Source organism: Centrocercus urophasianus, unplaced genomic scaffold, assembly GCF_019232065.1.
Source record: "Centrocercus urophasianus isolate 14NV4802_14NV808 unplaced genomic scaffold, USGS_Curo_1.0 seq_13, whole genome shotgun sequence".
NCBI lineage: Eukaryota > Metazoa > Chordata > Aves > Galliformes > Phasianidae > Centrocercus > Centrocercus urophasianus.
Window position 1 is genome coordinate 16,218,252 of NW_024884475.1, and position 14,812 is coordinate 16,233,063.

Here is a 14,812-nt window from a genome sequence, read left to right on the forward strand (position 1 = left end):
TACATTGCAACCTGCTTACAGATTTCCCTTGCACAGCTCAGATATCATCCTGCTCTCTCCTCGGCCACCAGTCACAGTCAGTGCCAGTCATCAGCTCCAGCAACAAAACTACAGGACGTGCAAATCCTCCACAACTCCTCTGAGTTCTATTCATAGAAATATACTATGATCTACGCTCAGTGGTGCTGGTGCCAGTGATAATTTTAGAGGGAACTTGGCAGGTTTCTTCTGTCTCCTTTTTTGCGCTATTTTGATAAAGGTAGTGTAAGGTCAGAGTCAAGACCTTGCTGAACAATTTCTCTGTCATATTACACTGCAGACTTCTTGTTTTTAGAACTTACTCAGTGCTGTTTCTGAGCAATCCATTAGGACACACACACACTTTATATTGTGCATTGTTAAATTAAAAAAGAAGACAACTGTTTTTTGCAGAACTACATAGTTAGGCCTTATGAATAATATTTTAGATTCTAGCTGATTTTTTGAAAATCATACAGAGAAATAAATCCTCTCATAAGGCAGAGAATACACATGACACTCAAATGGGCATCTGAGATGTTGGGTCCTTTATCAATTCTATTATCAGTCTGCCATTATGACTACCTTGATTGCAAAATCTTACTTAATTCAGGTGAAATAGGGGACTGTGATGCTGCTGCACTTGTATCTGCTGCTTTCTGCTTGTTCGTAGTATATGTGTTGTAAAATGTAGCATGAGAAGAGAGAAAAATCCTCAGAGCGTGAGGAAAGATCTTGTTTCTTCAAGCCTACTTGATGAAAAATAAATTATGTTAAAAACAAAATAGGTACAAACTTCTTACATGGAAAAAAGAAATTGACAGCTGCAATTCACAAAGTCACAACTAAATGTTATCAGTTTGGAGAGAAATATTGAAATCAGGGTTACTTAGGGGATGTTTACATAAAGGAAATATCACTTAAAATGCTTCTTTGAATTACTGTATAATTTCATTGTTTTGAAAATTTTCATTTTGTTTGGACTTGGAACATCAGAATTTGGTGGAGAGAAGCAAAAACAACAAAAAAAAGAAGAACACCAGCAGGCCTTGGGAATTCTTTCTCCACAGCAATTTGGAAAAGCTATTCTCTTTCCTTTTTTCTTCTTTTGGCATTCACTTGGTTTTTTTTGTTTGTTTGTTTGGTTGGTTTTTGGTTTTTTTTGAGAGAGAAAATTAATTCAGATCAAAACTTTTGTGCAGAAAAAAATGAAAGAAACAAAAACTCTTATAAAATAGATTTTTAACACTTTTTTCTGTATAAAAAATTGTATTTACTACTAATAGGATTTTAATGGTGCCCAGCTTGTAAGAAAAAAAGTTACAATCATCTTCCCAATATGTACTACAAAGAATAAGAAAAAAAATGACAAAATCATATGTATATAAAACTACATTTTTTAGACAAAGAATAGCTGCATTATTTGATCTTATGGATTGTTGCAGCTTGCCTCTTTAGGAGTTGCTGAATGACAACTTAATTTGCAAGTGGGAGAGCAAAGACTATAATGTGATAATTTATCTCCAAATGAAGGCAGAGCAGGAGCACGCACAGAATGAATCAGCCCCTTTCACAGACTGGTATTGAAAATAGTCTTTTAGTAAAAAGTATTTTAGTATTAAAAAAAAAAAAAAAAAAAAAAAAAGTAGCTTGCTAAAATAATTCCCCTTGTCCTCATAATGGGCTTTTTTTTTTAACATGGGAAAGTAATATACTACTTTAAACATATTTGATAGGACAGGACATGGGTTTGTTTGAAAGGAGCAGGGAATATTTTAATATAAAAGTCTAATGGCGTATTGGGTTTTTAAGAACCAGGATGATCTATAATGTATCCTAAATTGAGACTACATATTGTGGTATTCAGAAACATGTTGTGTCTTGTTAAATTTTCTCTGTAATACAGAACAAGAACACAATAGCTTCAGTAAATCAAACTAAAATGAATGATTAAGTACCTGATTTAATACTGTGTATTAATTTCGGTTCAGATGGTCCTTGCTTTGTTGTATAATACAATTACACACAAGACTACATCATTTGCATGCTATAGCAAGGTGCATTATAAAAATAATCTTAAATTATGAAGAACTGAAAGGGAATGATTGTTAGGATACAGTGCCCATATATCAAAGACAAGCCTTTACTGAGGGGACTCCTTGAATCTTATTTAAGAGCATGTACTTTGTTGCCTTAGCAATTCTTCATTTTTCCTAAAATCCAATCACAGTGCCATCCCTTCAAGGTTTCTAGAGGCTTAGCCATTACTGCTCCTCCTGTAAACTGTCAGTAACCTCTTACTTAGCAAGTTTTACATTTTCCTGCATCTATCTCAAAACTACAGATGTACTGTATCACATCTTTCCAAAGAATTCATAGCTAAAAGGAGAATTTCTTTTTAAATTACTGCTTTAAAGTACTGTAGATCTATCTGTTTCTCTTTGGGGCCCTGTTGTCTTCATTTAAGTGATTATTCCACATCGCCAAGCTTGTATCCTGGTGGCTAGTTGCTCCTTGCTCCATCTGAAATCCGCAGCTGGCTTGGGAAGCAAGATAAACAGCTCACTGGGAAACACATAGTGCATTAGTTATATTGGGTGTAAATAAAAACAAAAAGACTGATTAGTGCATAGCTGACATTCTGAGAGCCACTGTACCACATGGAGGTCAAGTCAGGTCTATGATGCTGCCTCCCTCAGTCCTGTGCTTCTGTGTATGACTGGCAAAAAAAGGGCAAAGAATCAAACAGTGGCCATCAAGAAAAGCTTCACTACTGCTGAAAGGAGGCCAGTCTGTGGTTTTTCTAGCCAAAACCCTTTTGCTTGTGCATGACACAGCTCTTTCAAGCTCTATCTTTCTTTTCCCAGTGCTGAGAAAGCCCATATACCAAAGCACCTTTTCTTCAAGAGTGGAAAGGATCTTCCTGAAGCCTAAAGGTCTATTCAGGATCTCGAGGAACAGCCATTCAGCTTGGTAAGAACTGCTGCTCTCCACCTGTCAGCTCAGCATGGGCCTTGAGATCTTCCTCCGGATACAATGGAAAAGCAAATGCATTGGTTGTCAAGCCAAGAAGAGGAAGGGCCTTACCAATCCATCCTGAGTGCATGGAAAGTAAGTTAGTGCATGTGTGCCTATGTCTGTGTGCAAGAGAAAAGTTTGAATGTGTGTGCAGGACGGCTACTGTGAGCAGCTGAGTGATGCACATTGGTACAAGCCATTGTACATTGATAGCTAATGGACAAATACTGTAGGTTACCACTTGGGAAAGTGTTGTAGGGAAAGACATAAGGTGACCACAGACATATACTGTCATGTCTTAGCCCACGTAAATCTTAATTATTTTGCTACTCAGTTAAGAACAGTTTTATTCAGAGCTGTACTGATCAGAAGTAAATTCATGTCCACTTCTCCCTCTGTACATAACTGCCTCACTGTCCTCTCAGGAAAGTCATATTCCACAAGCATCACAGAAAGGAGAACAAATTTGCATTCATGAGAATAGAGGTTTTGTCACACAAGGGGAGAACACTGTTTTTATGTTCTCTAATGTTCTCCTTCCTATGAACACAAACACATTAACATGAAAACAATGATGTCTTATCTCAACTGTTGACTGTTTTATAATAGAGATGACAATCTTCTCCTGACCCCCACAGATCATCAGCTTAAGCTCTGAAGCAAGAGGCCTCATTACCCTTGTAACTCTTTAGTAGGAAGGCTGCAAAACTTAAATGTTGTTCCTGACACCAAATCCCTTTTTAATCCTCCCAAAGGGCTTACTTCAGCAATTTCCATGGCAGTGATTCCACCACTGATTAGTGGCACACTGCATAGAATTTCTTCCTCTCTGCCTTGCAGACACTGATTCTCACTTGCTGCTCTCCGATTTGCAAATGGGGGGAGGGAGGTCTCTGATTTGTGGAGATCTCTTGATCCTACTGTGTTCAATAGGCTCAGCACCCCGTAGCTCCGATCTGTAAATCAGCCTCTAAGTGGAATGTCCATTGCTCTATAAAATATTAAAAGCCTGTAATTGGGGCATAAATTGTAAGAAATGCAACAGTTTCTCCAATCAGCATACATTTTAGAATTCATCTGCAACTATTCATAGACGGACACACATAGATGTCTCTTGCATTCTCTATGTATGAACCTGTATTTGTGTAATGACAATTATTAAAGAAATAATATCTAGTAGTGGATTCTAAAGAGTCTATTTCATGGAAGCAGCTACATCCCTATAAAGAAACAGCCAATTTGACTAACAGAAAACTTTTTCTCATTAGCTTGTTACCAATTGTTCTTGCTTGAGAAATTTTGTTTGTTCTCATCAACGTGACTTTGAAATGAGACTAAAGGGAAAGAAGCTGGCTGGCACAGAAACTCTTACAAAGTCTTCACAGCACAAACTTCAAAAAGAATCTGCACTGATAAGTGTTAGCAGTTGAGTTGAATGATTTCCTAGAGATGTCAAGTGTCCAAAATAACAAATTTAAACATTGTGCTTTAAAAATATTTAAGACACACACCATTAAAACCATGTGATGAATTTGACCTTGACACGGGTTTTTAAATAAGGCTTATTTCACATAACTTTTGCTTAAGTTGAACCTTATTTCACTACTTGTTAACCTCTCCATTACATAATTGTCTGTGCTAGTACTCATCGCGTCTCCTAACTTAATAATACCCATGAATTCAATCAGCATGATACCTTTCCACTCCCACATCTCTAATAAAAATGTTATATGAGTCTATATCCAGCAAAGATCCTTGTATCATGCTTTTTGAAACCTCCTACACTGTAATCTTTCATGACATTTCAGAAAAAGGCTGCATGCTTCTCTTTACTGCAGATGGAAAACCAGTCTGGAGATACATGTGAGTAAATGCATTAACTGACCTGTATTAAGGAGGGAAGAAACAAAAGAGTTAGAACCAGTTTCCTTTCTTTTTCTGACTTATATAAATAAGCCTGTTCTTATTTATGTGCGTTTTTCAGCCCTAGTTTTCTTGTACTCAGTTTCCAATAAACTCACCAGCAATACTTTAGACTCTTTGTTTCTCTTATGTTTATACATTAATCATTTTATATGACAATGGGAAATATCTGAGCAACAACAAAAGCAGACTGTAAAGCAACTACGGTAAGCATAAAGGACCAAATTCTGACCCAGTTATGTTAATAAGCTGGTTATTTCTGTTCTGCAGGACTCCCTTTGAGTTCAGCACGCTAATTAGAGACTTCAGTAGGAGAATAAATGGTAGAAAGTTTCTCTTGGTTCGTGTGAGCCTCTATGAGCATAAGTACAAGACACTTAGCAATTAAGAATGATGCTGGAGAGAACTGGCAATACCTCAAAAGCCTTGTGTGAGTAGTGATGTCCAAAGGCAGAGAGCAGGCTCCATCTCCGACAGCATAACTCCTGGGAATTGAATGGCTCAGGCTAAAGCTGCCTGCCTTCTCTGAGAGTCTCTAAAGAAAATGTTAGGTGAACATGATCTGCCTCCCCAGGGATGTGCCTGTTCCTCTGGGGAGACAGGGATCTGTCTGGGGAAGTAAGACACCCTGTGTGCCCCAGCGGGGGGGGCTCATCCCCTCTCCTCAACAGTGAGATAAAATCCATCAGTCATTTTAAATGTGTCATACACAGAGCTCTAGTCTATAGCATTTGAATAAACAATGTGATACTGGTTTTGTATTATTTTTCTTTCATCTACCAAATAGTCTCCCTTATGCAGCCCAATACTACAGTAATGGGCTCTGGATAATAACTTAAACAGAGTTAGTCTTTAACCATATTGCGGTATTTGTCCTTACAACATAACAGCACTGTGGTGTTTTACAGCAAAATATGAGAGAACAAGTGATAATGAACAAATATGGTTGCATCATGTTGGGAAACAATAGGCTAAGTGCCAATTTTCAGGCACTTCTAAGTGATATCCTTGTGTTCATACTATTAGTTCAACCAACATTACTCTGCTTCATACTAAAATAATAACAAGAACAGAACCGTTTGTTCAGCCTGGCTGTTGGAAAAGGAAAACGACGTTGTGTGTAGAACTGCAGGAAATTATGTTGACTGATAACAAATATAATTATTTCCGAATTATTATGATTGTGTCACAATCATTCCAGGAATGCAAAAGATTTTTTTTTTCCACTCCTCCCTTCCCCCTCCCCCCTTCTAGTATAACTCCTTATCTGCCCTCTTTGTTTTTACTTTCTGCAGCAGTTGCAACATTGGCATGGTGCCCCAGCACATGAAAGCTATAGTATTGTGGATTATCGGAGTTTTGCCTGGAATAAGATGGATGCAGAAATACTCTGTTTAACAAAGGCCCTGCTTTGTCTTTGCCCAGACTTCTCTCTCTTGCTCTTTGAAGCCTTGGTTGGGTATATTGTGTCACAGGGCAGCATAAAGAGCAGCTAATTTCTAAGAGGGCTCACAGGCTGCAAAACAGTTTGTTCTTCAGAAACAATATGCATCAAACAGAAAATACATCTGATGTCATTGTGAAAAGGTTAGCAATTAGGTGCCGAGGTGTTGGTTGGCAGTAAGAAACAGTGGATAAAATGGATTCTAGCAGGAATGGGAATGAAAAAGAAGCCGTGATTGAAGAAGGCCCCCAAATAGGTAAGATATTAAAGAATATTAAAGCTAATACGGTACATTATAGAGCAACTGAAGAAAAAGGAGATGGATTGTGAAAATTAGACCTAGATGAGAAGAAAAGTAATGAAAAAACTGCTAAATTAGAATTGATTGACAACAGCCTGTTAAGTAATATCGAAAAAAGTTAACTGAAATGGGGAAATAGTCCAGCAGCTGGATTCTAGTTTAGCATGAATTACCCATGGGAAACCATTTGGATGAGAAGAAGGCATCACCTGAGGCTACTCTGGCTCTGTCCATGGGGAGAAGGTGGCAGCTTCAGCTGCTAAAGCTCAGAATGGAAAAAGTCCCCAGCCTGCTGCTCTCTTATTATATTTCAGGAGCACCTGGACTTGCTAGAAGACCCTGCAACACATCAAAAGATGAAAAGGTATCAAAAAAACTGTCGACAAACTTTTAATAATGTTCATTTGCAGCAGCTAAGTGGCCAAGAATAGGACAGGTTTACAGAGAATAATTACAGAGTATGTGAAAGCAGAACACAGGCTTCAGTATGGAAAAGATCATTAGTCAGTAGCAGAGGCCAATGTCGCGTGAAGTGACAGTTCTAGTGGTCCCTAGCTACACTTTTGTTGGGCTACGAGCCATGAGAGCAGGGTTATGGAAGGCAGAGGTGCGTGTGTAACTGCCCTGCTGGCAGTCGGCTGCTGGCACCATGGCTGGTCACACAGAACAAGTCTGTGAAACAAGTCTGTGAAAGAGGCAGTCATGACTGCTGCGCAATGTGCGCAGTCACATCCCATCAGAGGTGTCTAATGCCCTAATGATGTCTGCAGACCTTACTGACTGTGCACAAGTGTAAAGACTGTTTCAGACAAAGGGACTTTGTCCCAAGTGCTGCTCTGGGCTGAACCTGCTTCAACAGGGTTTAAACAAGCTGATATAATTGTAACAGAAGTTTGCTGTTTTGAAAATGCCTATGTTGATCCCAGGCACTCAGGTGTCACTTCTATGGCTTTTCTCTTACTGCCAGAGATTGGAAGCCCTGGATCATAGCAGCAGCAGCTCCTAATTGGGCTTTTCAACATAGAGGATAGAGGAAATCCAGCAAAAGTGGACTGTTAGACAAAGCAGGAGGCACAAGTCTAGCCAACTACTCGAGACTTTGTGTGGAAGCATTACATGCTAGACCAGCCTAGAAAGTAGTAACATTGCTTTGTAAGAGCCAGCCCAGAAAAGTAAGTCCTGTACAACTCCTCTCCCACACCCATCAGACTCCTATGTGGAAGGAAAGCAACTACGGTCTGATATTCCCTGTCATGTAGCACACACATCAGTGGAGTAACACAGACATCGAAATGGCTTTCCTACACAAACCCATGAGGTTTTTGACCAGGCTCCTCATTCATTCCTCCATCGGTATTGTTTCTGCTCCAAATGCCCTGGCAACTCCCACTTTTGCTTTCATCACAAGAATTCATGACAGGACTACCATTTTTCTCTCTGCCTTCATAACAGAGTGAGGCCTACACTACTGCCCACAATTTTCTCTGTCATTCTGATGCTTAGAATACGTTTTAGAATATAGAGATCTTGCAGCACATGAGATGAACACAGTGTCTACAATATGTATGTGCTGTTGGAAGGTAAATAACATGAAATATTCTCTAACAAGTAAATTGTTTTCCTCCAGCAAGTGATGTATTAAAACTACTTAGGCTGCAATCTGTCAGAAAAGAAATTATCACAGGATCTTTTGTAAGGAAACTGTTTATAAGAAGCATTCAAGGAGATGGGTCATGAAGTCCTCAAATAACATTGTCTTAAAACAGTGAAAATGGAAAAGAAGAAGCTTGAGACAACCAAAATCTGGAAGTTTATCTTGGTAGATAAACTACTGTTAGTAGCTAAATATTAAGCCAGCTAATGTTTAATTTCACTAACCTTGAGTAAAGGCCTGTGAAAGAGGTACAATCAGACAATAGACACAAAAAAAGAGATAAGGAAAAATGTAAAAATATTATCAAGGAGGAGGGCTAGTGGAGGATTTTGTCTACTAAAAAAAAAAAAAAAGTTATTCTTAATGTGGAGAATCAGACATGAAAGAAAGGATACTGGAAAACGCTGCATACAAGAGATCTAAGCTTTGCAAACGTATTACCCAAAAGAACTCATTAATATATATTTAAATATAAATATACATACATATATATGCATTTTGCAGAGATGTGAAAAGCTTAATATCTTGAATCATATTCTAATCGCACTTTCCCTTTCTGAAATATGTATGCCTTGATGTTGGCAATGGGATTACACTATTTTTGTTCTATTTATCTATACTGCATAAAACCATGTTAGATATATAGTATGTTACATCCAAAGCTTTGATACACAGGAACACTTCCTCTTTTAAATTATTATCATTCCTTTTTATTCATCAGGAGACTCATCACAGCTACCTGCCTCTGAGAGACCAGATTTACGCCTTGCATCTTTATGCTTTATACTGATGTCACAAGCAATTCAAAGGGGCTAAAGTGGCCATCTGCCTGTAAGCACCTGACAATATGCTGTTGTAAAGAGCAGAGAACAAAAAGAAACATTCTAGACTCCATCAAAGCAGTAGAGTAGGGTAGTGCAGAGCCTTCTCCAGGCTGGGACTGCATTGCTGGCTTCTAGCAAAAGCTCCGACCTACAAGAGCAGCACAAGCATAAGAACATAAGCAGTTAAACTTGGGTTTTGATTTACTTTGATTGCTTGGGTTTCTTACAGGTGAGTTTTAACCTTAATTGACTCTTCGATCTGGTTCAAGACCTAACATAGGCATACGTGCTGACAGTGGAACAGGGAGAGGGCATGGAGTGGGAATGAGCAGCCCAGAGAGGCACGACTTTCACTGACTTTCCTCGTTCCAACTACATGGGAAATCTTGGCCTCAGAAGCAGCTGGCATCTGGGAGCACTGTGCAGAGAGGCTGCAAGAAATCATTCCTGTTCTTATATTGCTGCATAGAGCCAGAGCACATTCTGCCACATGCACGTATCAGAGCATTATAAATAATGCATTCTTTGAATCTTGTTACCAAAACAAACATGCCATTGTTAAGACACCCTGCCAGCATCTGTGTGTTGTTACTACTAAAAATATTCCTTGGACCTTAAAGTTTCATCTGTCAGCCTTACAAAGCAAAAGGTAAAGATATCAGACAACTAGTTAGGAACAAACTTCAGTGGAAACTTCAGGACAAAACACACTTAAGCAATTTATTTGTTCAAATTTTCCTTTTCTTGTATTTCAGTTTGTTTCGCTATTAGCCCACTGGCTGGTAATAACTTCCCATGTGCTCATTGGAAGATGGATGTGTTTTATTTCACTGTTTAAGTCCCAGAAATCTTCCCTATTTCAACCACATATGAAGATAAAATATATTGGTTGGTGAAGTATGAATAGGTTGTAGGGAAGGCACAATCTGCCTGGATGAGACATTTACTCTTTTCATAACGGGATAGATCCAGAACCTTCCAAGTTTCCACAGGTGCTTAGCTTGTAATGAAGACAGATATTTCAATTTCTCCAAGTTTTAAGGAAGGAAAAATAGAAGTATTATAGTTAAAGGTCCTTTCTGGCATTTGTGTATTAGTTTTAGACAAAATCCTTAAGTCTTTTCTTAGAGCTAAATCATCATAAATGGATATGCTCTCTGAGGAAAAAAACTAAAAAGCCTATTTAAATAGAACAGAGGCCACAGAGGACACAGGGAGGAAAGACAAGGAGTAAAGGAAGGAGACTTGTCATTCTTATCCCCTTGAAGGCACTACATGGAGTGATGCCTTGGGGCAGCCCCCCACAAAAACTCTGCATGTTGGCATCTATTTCCATGCGAGGAACTAGGGGAGCCACAGAGGAGTCCCCCCTTTCTCACTGCCATATCTACACCTGTACAAAATCTCATTCTTTGGTGTGCATAAGTAACAGCAATTTAAACATGGCCTTATGCTACTTTCTGGGTTTATTTTCCCAGAGCACTCATAGCTGCTTTGCTGCTGCTTATTTGTACTGTGGCAGTGCCTCTTTTCCTAAGGTATTCATATGGTCTTTGTCATTGCTCTGCTCAAGTTTCTCCCAGTCTCAGATGTGTTTATTCACACAACAGTGCTACGAGAGCACTGCTATTACCCCCATCTTGGAGCAAAGAACCCAGGACATGGGGCTATCAGGGTTTAGACAAAGGCAAGCAAACATCTGACTTTCACTGATAGCAGTGACTTAGATATCTAAATGGAACTAAAATGTCCATACCTAAAGAGCCATTTCTGCTTCATGGGAGACAGTGGGGCAAGAATTCAACCCAGCTCTCACTGCCTTATGCTACTCTACCATCTCAGGGACACTTTATGTGGTGAAACTGCATACTAACAAAGATGCTACTCATCCTGAAGTATAAATATTGTGGTCCATTATTGCTATGTAAGTGATTTTTCAGAGATGAAAGTGGATTAACTCTAAGGTAATGTGGAAGAAAAGTAATCGTGGAGTTAAAAGTTAATATCTCTTCTCACTGCCTCAGAAATATGTTTCTAAGGTTCCGCCTCCTAGAGGCACACTCTTCCCCAGGTGTGTTCCCAGTTGGAAAGTCACACCTGAGTAGAGGAGTTCTCCTGCTGTGATGGGGGTTTTCCAGCTCAGGATGGTCTGTGGTACTGAATTTTTCCTGCCTAATGATTGCAGCATTTGGTCTTTTAATTGGTTGCTGTATATTAATTGGATCTGAACAGCTAAGGTATTTATTTTGTAAAGCAGTTCTGAATGATGAATCACCTACAATTTTTCATAAGGAGCTTCACTATACAGTCTGAAAGGGAATGCAGATTTATACAATAAATACAACTGCTCCAAAAGGGATCAGATTTATCTTAGCAACTGGCAGTCTCTCTAGGATTCATCCCCAGCCCCAGTCTATCTGTCAGCATATCTTTCTTCAAAGTCCAAAATGCAACAAAGCTTACTCTTTTGTAAATTATAAAAGTTTTTTTCTGAGACATGAGGAATTCCTTCAAGTGAGAGGTTTTATCTCTTAATGGATCACATTAACAACGCTAGTATTAATAATATAACTTTTCTCTCAATCAGGATTGTATCCAAATTATTAGACGTGTCCTTGAGCATAAATGAGCAAGGGCAATTCAGAGTGGTAAGTTTAGCACTAGAACCGAATAAATAAATAAAGAAAAATCTTACCAAAAACCGGCTGAATCTCAACAATTGCCGAGCCAGCAGGATGACTGAAATCGTCGCGAGTTCACCCTTTATGGCCCAGGAAAAATACATTGTTAAGCAATTTTGTTGTTTCTACCAGCAGACCTTGAAGTGGAAATTAACGAGTGGTGGTATTCTCTCACACCCAATCCCCTGTACATTTGCATTCATTTGCATTTGAATGCCCAGCTAATTGTTTTGAAGTAACAATTAAGAGAACAATAGAGGAAAGAAAAGGGACTCCAGGCAGCAACTGACACCTGGGAGTCTGTATTAAGAAAAGCTTTTACATATTTGAATTAAAAATAGACAATGGAACAGAAACAGGCAGGCATAAAATTCATTACAGAGAGAAAGTAGCACACCACATCCGTGCGCGCTATCACGCTACGGAATATGCTTCCCATTCGTGCAGTCAAGAGACTTACAATGTACTGGATGGTAAAGGAGGTTTCTCCTTTCTGTGTGTGTTTTAGAAAAAGGTTGCTTTCTCACATTCCCTGAGTGCCTAAACTAAAGAGTTGGAGTTCAGAAGGAACGGAGGATTTTGCCAATTTGGCCTAAGTTTCAAAGTGGATTAGCTTTCCCAGAAAAGTTCTGGTATGCACGGATGCAGCAGTGCCTCGCAACATTTTGGTTCTGGTTAGAATTGCATCTATCAGAATATGGTAATAGAGGTACTGATTTCTGTTATAAAAAAACATAGGTGCCATCTGTAATATCTATTCTGGCTGCGTATGCAGTAGGAATCCAGTTATCAGACTGCTCATGCAATGTATTTTGTTAGACTTTCTCCTCCCTTTCGCTAATGATGATGTAATTCTTTTTATCAGGAGCAATTGCTGTTAACTACATGACTGGCAAAAGCTCCAGCTCTGCTGTCCCCTCCCGCGAGAAGAAGCCTGGAGTTGGAAAGTAGGCTGAAAAAAAGAGCAGGGAGCAGTTTCACTTCTGAATAGTAACCTCTACTACTAAAGCAATTCATTGACTCAAAATTAGTCAGCGCTGTGGGTTTGGTGGAGAAAAAGAAATCTAGGTGATCAGTATAGGGGCAGCTTCCACAAAGCAGTGCAGTGTCACCTCAACCTCCTTCAAAAGCATTTGCTTTCATGGAGTTCAGAGAAGGCAAATTGTATACTGTGTGCAATATGGGAATATTTATTTATTTATTTATTTATTCATTCATTCATTCATTTTAAGGAAAAAAAAGGTTCACTGAGAAAATACAGAATTGTGACCTATTCCTGATCTAGGAGGGACCATAATCTGCAGTGAATGCCTGGGAGATACTTCTAGTACAAAGATGAAAAGTGTAATATGACCATAAATTGCATTTCCTGAAACGCAAAATTACTAGCCCTGGGATAGTTATGAACTAGTTCACATGGTGCCAATAATAGCATTGAGGTTCTCTGCTGCTCATGGTGGCAAAATACCCCAGTATGCACCTTGCCTGTTTAAGGTAAAGGTCTTATTATCTGGAGTAATCAAAACTTATTCTCTTGCAATTAACTTATTTTAAATGGAAGGCACATAAAATACAGGAGCAGATTATCTCCATTTTTATTGCCCTTCCCTGGCTATCTGTAACTTCTATTTTGATAAACGTGATCAGGATGTAAGCAAATTATATAATAACAGTTAAGGCATGTGAATATAGAGTATTATATTTGAAGACAGTCCTAATCATGAGATGAAATACTCATAACATATTCTTCAATATTGTCGTGTTCAAGTTGTCTGAATTTCTGGAAAAAAAGAAAAAAAAAAAAACAACACAAATGTAGTATACATATATATATGACTACAATGGCCTTTCTCTTACTTCATCACAAAGATAAGTAAGATAGATCCATATGGATAAAACTTTCACTTGACTGAAGTGGATGAAGACTTGAAAAAATAGTATAATCCATCTTTACATTATTTGCTGAAATGCTGTATAGTAAGGCACTTCTTTCTCTTCCTATTATTTTACTTTTTCTGTTTTTCCATTCTTTTCATGTACTTCTAATACATTAAATAGAATGTTATGGATTGAAAAATAAAAGTCTCTGTTATGGATGAATTATTTTTTTCCATCAAGTTGTCTGAAGGTTAGACAGTCAACACCTACAAATTACAAAGATATGTCATATTCCTAAATGAATTGTATTATGCTGGCACACCTATGAATTCTAAAACAGATCTGTCACAAATCTCAGTATAAAATGCACCTCTCTAATTTGTCTGGGAATATACAGAATACAAAAATATTCAGGCTCCCTAAAAAGCAACAACATGTTGTGGGTGATGTTCTTTATCAATTAGTTGTATTTGGTCTCCATTATTTATTTCTAACTAATCAACAACTCTTTAAAAATATGGAAATAATTGAATAACAGTGCATCTGTGACATTATTTTACTACTTTCATATCAAAAGCCATCCACATGTGTGCTGTATGAAAACAGGGGTGAGAGAAGAGACCTGCAAGAGCTCAGAGTCTACTGTCTGGATTGAAGGCAATTGTTACTTCAGAATGTAACATGATGATGAATGCTCTCAAAAGGTCCCTGTAAAATATAATCCCCTATCAATTTCAATGAACAAGACTGTAGAGAGTAGAAAATTAGTTCCCATTTTATGTCAGCAACAAATAAGAATGCATTGCACAAGAAAACCAATTCTGGAACTGTTGATTGAGGAGTCAAGGCATTTGGTGCAGCACTGATCTGCCTTGAATGCAGTGGGGATAAAGGGAAGAAATTAGTTGAGTATTTTTCTCCCAAAAACCTGGTGAAAGCAATGGTGGGAAAGGTTAGTGCCAACACCAAGGACATTGGTTGCTGGGATTGATTTATCTGAGGAAAGACAGAAGAAATCTGAGGTGTGACAACTAGTGATCTCAGCCACTTCTTCCAACACTATGAGAGATA

The 14,812-nt window shown here is 38.4% G+C and overlaps 1 long non-coding RNA gene across 3 annotated transcripts; it reads left to right on the top strand.

Moving 5' to 3' along the window:
• The first annotated feature begins 4,735 nt into the window (after positions 1-4,735).
• LOC122156952 lies at positions 4,736-13,855 on the top strand. Of its 3 annotated transcripts, XR_006167720.1 has the most exons (4): positions 4,736-4,899; positions 6,255-7,068; positions 9,080-9,189; positions 12,729-13,855. It is a non-coding gene; the product is annotated as an uncharacterized LOC122156952 (long non-coding RNA). The 3 variants fall into 3 exon arrangements; XR_006167718.1 differs by having other exon boundaries at positions 9,080-13,855; XR_006167719.1 differs by having other exon boundaries at positions 7,019-7,068; positions 9,080-13,855.
• Positions 13,856-14,812: the final 957 nt, after the last annotated feature.